The sequence below is a fragment of the Olea europaea genome, chromosome 16 (assembly GCF_002742605.1).
Source record: "Olea europaea var. sylvestris chromosome 16, O_europaea_v1, whole genome shotgun sequence".
Taxonomy (NCBI): domain Eukaryota; kingdom Viridiplantae; phylum Streptophyta; class Magnoliopsida; order Lamiales; family Oleaceae; genus Olea; species Olea europaea.
The window spans coordinates 224,662-233,030 of record NC_036252.1 but is presented as its reverse complement, the minus strand read 5'-3'; positions in this window follow the sequence as shown (position 1 = coordinate 233,030).

The window sequence follows — 8,369 nt, the reverse complement described above, 5'->3', positions numbered from 1 at the left end:
ATTAATCTGCAACAAGGGCAATTTCGTCATTTGTCACGACGGTGTCGGAATGGGCTGAAATTTGGCACGTTGATAGGAAACGGCTTGGACTAATATAGTATAGCTAGATTTAGAGTTCGAAGAAGTGTTGGGTAGAACTTCAACCCGCAATTTCGTCATTTTTCGCGACGGCGTTGGAATGGGCTAAAATTTGGCAGGTTGATTGGGAACGACCCGAGAAATTGGATTGATATAAGACAACAAGCTTTGGAATTTGAAGAAGTGTTGGGATGAAAATTAACCCGCACCAGGGGCAATTTCGTCATTTGTCGCGACGGTGTCGGAATGGGCTGAATCTGGCAGGTTGATTGGAAATGGCCCGAGAAGTTGGACTAATATAGGACAGCTAGCTTTGGAGTTCGAGAAAGTGTTTTGAAGAGAATTGACCCGTACCGGGGGCAATTTCGTCATTTGTCACGACAGTATTGGAATGGGCTGAAATTTGGCAGGTTGATTGGAAACGGCCCGATAAATTGGACTGATATAGGATAGCTAGCTTTCGAGTTCGAAGAACTGTTGGGAAGATAATTAACCCGCACTAGGGGTAATTTCATCATTTGTCGCGACGGTGTCGGAATGGGCTGAAATCTAGCAGGTTGATTGGAAACGGCCCGATAATTGGACTGATATAGGATAGCTAGCTTTGGAGTTCGAAGAAGTGTTGGGAAGAAAATTAACCAGCACTAGGGGTAATTTCGTCATCTGTCGCGACGGTGTCATAATGGGCTAAAATTTTACAGGTAGCGTGGAAAGGGCCCGAGAAATTAGTATGGTCTAGGACAGCTAGCTTTGGAGTTCGAAAATGTGTTGAGAAGAAAATTAACCCGCACGAGAAGCAATTTCGTCATTTGTAGCAACGGTGTCGGAATGGGCTAAAATTTGGCAAGTTGATTGGAAACGGCCTCAGAAATTGGACGGATATAGGATAGCTAGCTTTCTAGTTCGAAGAAGTGTTGGACAGAAAATTAACCTGCACCGAGGGCAATTTCGTCATTTGTCATAACGGTGTCAGAATGGGCTGAAATTCGGCAGGTTAATTGGAAACGGCTTGGACTAATATAGGAGAGCTAGCTTTAGAGTTTGAAGAAGTGTTGGACAAAAATTTAACCCGCAATTTCGTCATTTGTAGCGACGGTGTTGGAATGGGCTAAAATTTGGCAGGTTGATTGAAAATGGCCCGAGAAATTGGACTGATATAGGACAACTAGCTTTGGAATTCGAAGAAGTGTTGGGATGAAAATTAACCCGCACCAAGGGTAATTTCGTCATTTGTCGCGACGGTGTTGAAATGGGCTGAATCTGGCAGGTTGATTGGAAACGGCCCGAGAAATTGGACTGATATAGGACAGCTAGCTTTGGAGTTCAAAGAAGTGTTAAGAAGAAAATTAACGCGCCCCAGGGGCAGTTTCGTCGTTCGTCACGACGGCGTCGGAATGGGCTGAAATTTGGCGGGTTGATTGGAAATGGCCCGAGAAATTTGACTAATATAGGACAGCTAGCTTTAGAGTTTGAAGAAGTGTTGGACAGAAAATTAACCCGCACCAGGGGCAATTTGGTCATTTGACACGATGGTGTCGAAATGGGCTGAAATTTGGCGGGTTGATTGGAAACGGCCCGAGAAATTAGACTAAAATAGGACAGCTAGCTCTGGAGTTCGAAGAAGTATTGGACAGAAAATTAACCCGCACCTGGGGCAATTTCGTCATTTGTCGCGACGGTGTTCGAATGGGCTAAAATTTGGCCGGTTGATTGGAAACGACCCGATAAATTGGACTGATATAGGACAGCTAGGTTTGGAGTTCGAAGGAGTGTTGGACAAAAAATTAACCCGCACCAGGGACAATCTCGTCATTTATCGCGACGGTGTCGAAGTGGGCTGAAATTTGGCGAGTTGATTGGAAACGGCCCAAGAAATTGGATTGATATTGGACAGCTAGCTTTGGAGTTCGAAGAAGTGCTGAACAGAAAATCAACCCGCACCAGGGGCGATTTCGTCATTTATCGCGACTGTGTCGAAATAAGCTGAAATTTATCAGTTTGATTGAAAACGGTCCGAGAAATTGGACTCATATAGGACAGCTAGCTTTGGAGTTCGGAGAAGTGTTGGACAAAAATTTAACCCTCACCCGGGGCAATTTCGTCATATGTCACAACGTTATTGGAATGGGCTGAAATTTGGCAGGTCGATTGGAAACGGCCCGGGAAATTGGACTGATATAGGACAGCAAGCTTTGGAGTTCGAAGAAGTGTTTGGAAGAGAATTGACCCGCACCAAGGACAATTTCGTCATTTGTCACGACGGTATCGGATTGGGCTAAATTTTGGCAAGTTGATTGGAAACGGCCCGAGAAATTGGACTGATATAGGAAATCAAGCTTTAGAGTTCGAAGAAGTGTTGAGAAGAAAATTAACCCGTACTAGGGGCAATTTTATCATTTGTCGCGACGGCGTCGGAATGGGCTGAAATCTAGCAGGTTGATTGGAAACGGCCCCAGAAATTGGATTGATATAAGACAGCTAGCTTTGGAGTTCGAAGAAGTGTTGGGAAGAAAATTAACCCACACAAGGGGCAATTTCGTCATCTGTCGCGACGGTGTCGGAATGGGCTGAAAATTTGCAGGTAGCATGGAAATAGCCAAGAAATTGGAATGGTATAGGACAGCTAGCTATGGAGTTCGAAAAAGTGTCGAGAAGAAAATTAACCCGCACGAGGCGCAATTTCGTCATTTGTTGCGAAGCTGTCGGAATGGGCTGAAATTTGGCAAGTTGATTGGAAACGGCCCGAGAAATTGGACTGATATAGGACAGCTAGCATTCGAGTTCGAAGAAGTGTTGGACAGAAAATTAACCTGCACCAAGGGCAATTTCGTGATTTGTCGTAACGGTGTCGGAATGGGCTAAAATTTGGCCGGTTGAATGGAAACGGCTTGGACTGATATAGGATAGCTAGCTTTCAAGTTCGAAGAGGTGTTTGACAGAAATTTAACCCGCACCGAGGGCAATTTCATCATTTGTAACGACGGTGTCGGAATTGGTTGAAAGCTGGCAAGTTGACTGGAAACGGCCCGAGAAATTGGACTGATATAGGACATCTAGCTTTGGAGTTCGAAGAAGTGTTGGACAGAAAATTGACCCGCACCAACGGTAATTTCGTCATTTGTCGCGACGGTGTCGGAATGGGCTGAAATTTGGCAGGTTGATTGGAAACGGCCCGATAAATTGGACTGATATAGGATAGCCAGCTTTCGAGCTCGAAGAACTGTAGGGAAGAAAATTAACCCGCACTAGGGGTAATATCGTCATTTGTCCTGACGGTGTCGGAATGGGCTAAAATCTAGCAGGTTGATTGGAAATGGCCCGAGAAATTGGACTGATATAGGACAGCTAGCTTTGGAGTTCGAATAAGTGTTGGGAAGAAAATTAATCCGCACCAGGGGCTATTTCGTCATCTGTCGCAACGGTGTCAGAATGGGCTAGAATTTTACAACTAGCATCGAAATGACCCGATTAATTAGAATGGTATAGGACAGCTAGCTTTGGAGTTCGAAAAAGTATTGAGAAGAAAATAAACCCGTACGAGAAGTAATTTCGTCATTTGTCGCGACGGTGTCCGAATGGGCTGAAATTTGGCAAGTTGATTGGAAACGGCCCAAGAAATTAGGCTGATATAGGACAGCTAGCTTTCGAGTTCGAAGAAGTGTTGGACAGAAAATTAACCTACACCGGGGGCAATTTTGTCATTTATCGTGACAGTGTCGAAATGGGCTAAAATTTGACAGGTTGATTGGAAACGGCTTGGACTGATATAGGATAGCTAGCTTTAGAGTTCGAAGAAGTATTGGACAGAAATTTAACCGTAATTTCGTCATTTGTCGCGACGGTGTTGGAATGGGCTAAAATTTGGTAGGTTGATTGGAAACGGCCCGAGAAATTGGACTGATATAGGACAGCTAGCTTTCAAGTTCGAAGAGGTGTTGGATAGAAAATTAACTTGCACCGGGGGCAATTTCGTCATCTGTCGTGACGGTATCGGAATGGGCTGAAATTTGGCAGGTTGATTGGAAACGGCTTGGACTGATATAGGATAGCTAGCTTTAGAGTTCGAAGAAGTGTTGGACAGAAATTTAACCCGCAATTTCGTCATTTGTAGCGACGGTGCTGGAATGGGCTAAAATTTGGTAGGTTGATTGAAAACGGCCCAAGAAATTGGACTGATATAGGATAGCTAGCTTTCGAGTTCGAAGAAGTGTTGGACAGAAAATTAACCTGCACAGGGGGCAATTTCATCATCTGTCGTGACGGTGTTGGAATGGGCTGAAATTTGGTAGGTTGATTGGAAACGACTTGGACTCATATAGGATAGCTAGCTTTAGAGTTCGAAGAAGTGTTGGACAGAAATTTAACCCGCAATTTCATCATTTATCGCGATGGTGCTGGAATGGGCTAAAATTTGGTAGGTTGATTGAAAACGGCCCAAGAAATTGGACTGATATAGGACATCTAGCTTTGGAATTCGAACAATTATTGGGATGAAAATTAACCCGCACCAGGGGTAATTTCGTCATTTTTCGCGACGGTGTCGAAATGGGCTGAATCTGGTAGGTTGATTGGAAGTGGCCCGATAAATTGGACTGATATAGGACAGCTAGCTTTGGAGTTCGAAATAGTGTTAGGAAGAAAATTAACCCGCCCCAGGAGCAATTTCATCGTTGTCGTGACGGTGTCGGAATTGGCTGAAATTTGGTAGGTTGATGGAAACGGCCCGAGAATTGTACTAATATAGAACAGCTAGCTTTGGAGTTTGAAGAAGTATTGGACAGAAAATTAACCCGCACCAGGGGCAATTTCATCATTTGTCGCGATGGTGTCGAAATGGGCTGAAATTTGGGGGGTTGAGTGGAAACAGCCCGAGAAATTGGACTGAAATAGGACGGCTAGCTCCGGAGTTCGAAGAAGTGCAGGACAGAAATTAACCCGTACCAGGGGCAATTTCGTCATTTGTCACTACGGTGTTCGAATGGCTAAAATTTGGCAGGTTGATTGGTAAGAGCCCAAGAAATTGGACTAATATAGGACAGTTAGCTTTGGAGTTCGAAGAAGTGTTGGACAGAAAATTAACCTGCACCAGGGAGAATTTCTCATTTGTCCCGACAGTGTCGAAATGGGCTGAAATTTGGCAGTTTGATTGGAAACGGCCCGAGAAATTGGACTGATATAGGACAGCTAGCATTGGATTTTGAAGAAGTGTTGGACAGAAAATTAACCCACACCAGGGGCAATTTCGTCATTTGTCATAATGTTGTCGGAATGGGCTGAAATTTGGCAGGGTGATTGAAAACAAGCCAAGAAATTGGACTAATATAGGACAGCAAGCTTAGGAGTTCGAAGAAGTGTTTGGAAGAGAATTGACCCGCACCAGGGACAAATTCGTTATTTGTCATGACGGTATTGGAATGGTCTGAAATTTGGCAAGTTGATTGGAAACGGCCCGAGAAATTTGACTCATATAGGACAGGTAGCTTTGTAGTTCTTTGTAGTTCGAAGAATCGTTGGACAGAAAATTAACCCACACCAGGGCCAATTTCGTCATTTGTCGCGACGGTGTTGGAATTGGCTGAAATTTGGCAGGTTGATTGGAAACAGCCCGAGAAATTGGACTGATATAGGATAGCTAGCTTTAGAGTATGAAGAAGTCTTGGGAAGAAAATAAACCCGCACCAGGGGCAATTTCATCATTTGTCGCGACGGTGTCGGAATGGGCTGAATTTTAGAAGGTTGATTGGAAACGGCCTGAGAAATCGAACAGATATAGGACAGCTAGCTTTGGAGTTCGAAGAAGTGTTGGACAGAAATTTAAGCCGCACCAAGGGCAACTTCGTTATTTATTGCGACGGCATCGAAATGGGCTGAAATACGGCAGGTTGATTAGAAATGGCCCGAGAAATTGGACTGATATAGGATAGCTAGCATTCGAGTTCGAAAAGTGTTCGACAGAAAATTAACCTGCACCAAGGGCAATTTCGTCATTTGTCGTGACGGTGTCGGAATGGGCTGAAATTTGGCAGGTTGATTGGTAACAGCTTGGACTGATATAGGATAGCTAGCTTTCGAGTTCGAAGAAGTGTTGGATAGAAAATTTAACCCGCACCAGGGGCAATTTCGTCATTCGTAACGACGGTGACGAAATTGGCTGAAATCTGGCTGGCTGACTGGAAACGACCCGAGAAATTGGACTGATATAGGACAGCGAGCTTTGGAGTTCGAAGAAGTGTTGGACAGAAAATTAACCCGCACCAAGGCCAATTTTGTCATTTGCCGCGACGGTGTCGAAATGAGCTAAAATTTGGCAGGTTGATTGGAAACAGCTTGGACTGATAAAGGATAGCTAGCTTTCGAGTTCGAAGAAGTGTTGGACAGAAAATTTAACCCGCACCAGGGGCAATTTCGTCGTTTGTAACGACGGTGACGAAATTGGCTAAAATCTGGCTAGCTGACTGGAAACGACCCGAGAAATTGGACTGATATAGGAAAACTAGCTTTGGAGTTCGAAGAAGTGTTGGGAAGAAAATTAACCCGCACCACGGGTAATTTCGTCATTTATCGCGAAGGTGTCAAAATGGGCTGAATCTGGCAGGTTGATTGGAAAAGACCCTAGAAATTTGACTGATATAGGACAGCTAGCTTTGGAGTTCGAAGAAGTGTTAGGAAGAAAATTAACTCGCCCCAGGGGCAATTTCATCGTTTGTCACGACGGTGTTGGAATGGGCTTAAATTTGGCAGGTTGATTGGAAACGGCCCGAGAAATTTGACTGATATAGGACAGCTAGCTTTCGAGTTTGAAGAAGTGTTGAACAGAAAATTAGCCCGCACCAAGGGTAATTTCATCATTTGTCACGATCCTGTCGAAATGGGCTGAAATTTGGCGGGTTGAGTGGAAACGGCCCGAGAAATTGGACTCAAATCGGACAGCTAGCTCTGGAGTTTAAAGAAGTGTTGGACAGAAAATTAAGCCGCACTAAGAGTAATTTCATCATTTGTCGCGACGGTGTCCGAATGGGCTAAAATTTGGCAAGTTGATTGGAAACGGCCCGAGAAATTAGACTGATACAGGACAGCTAGCGTTGGAGTTCGAAGAAGTGCTGGACAGAAAATTAACCTGCTCCGAAGTCAATTTCGTCATTTGTCATGACGGTGTTGGAATGGGTGGCTTGGACTGATATAGGATAGCTAGCTTTTGAGTTCAAAGAAGTGTTGGACAGAAAATTTAACCCGCACCAGGGGCAATTTCGTCATTTGTAGCGACGGTGTCAGAATTGGCTGAAATCTGGCAGGTTGACTGGAAACGGCCCGAGAAAACTGATATAGGACAGCTTGCTTTGTAGTTTGAAGAAGTGTTGGACAGAAAATTAACCCACACCAGGGGCGATTTCGTCATTTGCCGCGACGGTGTCGAATTGAGCGAAAATTTGGCAGGTTGAATGGAAATGGCCCGAGAAATTGGACTGATATAGGACAACTAGCTTTGGAGTTTGAAGAAGTGTTGGACAAGAAGTTAAACCGCACCAGGGGCAATTTCATCATTTATCGCGGCGGTGTTGGAATGGGTTGAAATTTGGCAGGTTGATTAGAAACAGCCCGAGAAATTGGACTGATATGGGATAGCTAGCTTTGGAATTCGAAGGAGTGTTGGACAGAAAATTAACCGGCTCTAGGGACAATTTCGTCATTTGTCGCGACAGTACCGGAATGGGCTGAAATCTAACAGGTTGATTGGAAACGGCCCGAGAAATTGAATGGATATAGGATAGCTAGCTTTGGAGTTCGATGAAGTGTTGGATAGAAAATTAACCCGCACCAAGGGCAATTCGTCATTCGTCGTGACGGTGTCGAAATGGGCGGAAATTTGGCGGGTTGATTGGAAACGGCAAGAGAAATTGGGCTGATACAGGACACCTAGCTTTGGAATTCGAAGGAGTGTTGGAAAAAAAATTAACCGGCACTAGGGACAATTTCGTCATTTGTCGCGACAGTGCCGAAATTAGCCGAACTTTGGCCGGTTGATTGAAAATGGCCCGAGAAATTGGACTGATAAAGGACAGCTAGCTTTGGAGTTTGAAGACAGAAAATTAACTTGCACTAAGGGCAATTTCGTAATTTGTCGCGACGGTGTCGGAATGGGCTGAAATTTGGCAGGTTGATTGGAAACGGCTTGGACTGATATACGATAGCTAGCTTTTGAGTTTGAGGAAGTGTTGGACAGAAAATTTAACCCGCACCAGGGGCAATTTCGTCATTTGTAACAACGGTGTCAGAATTGGCTGAAATCTGGC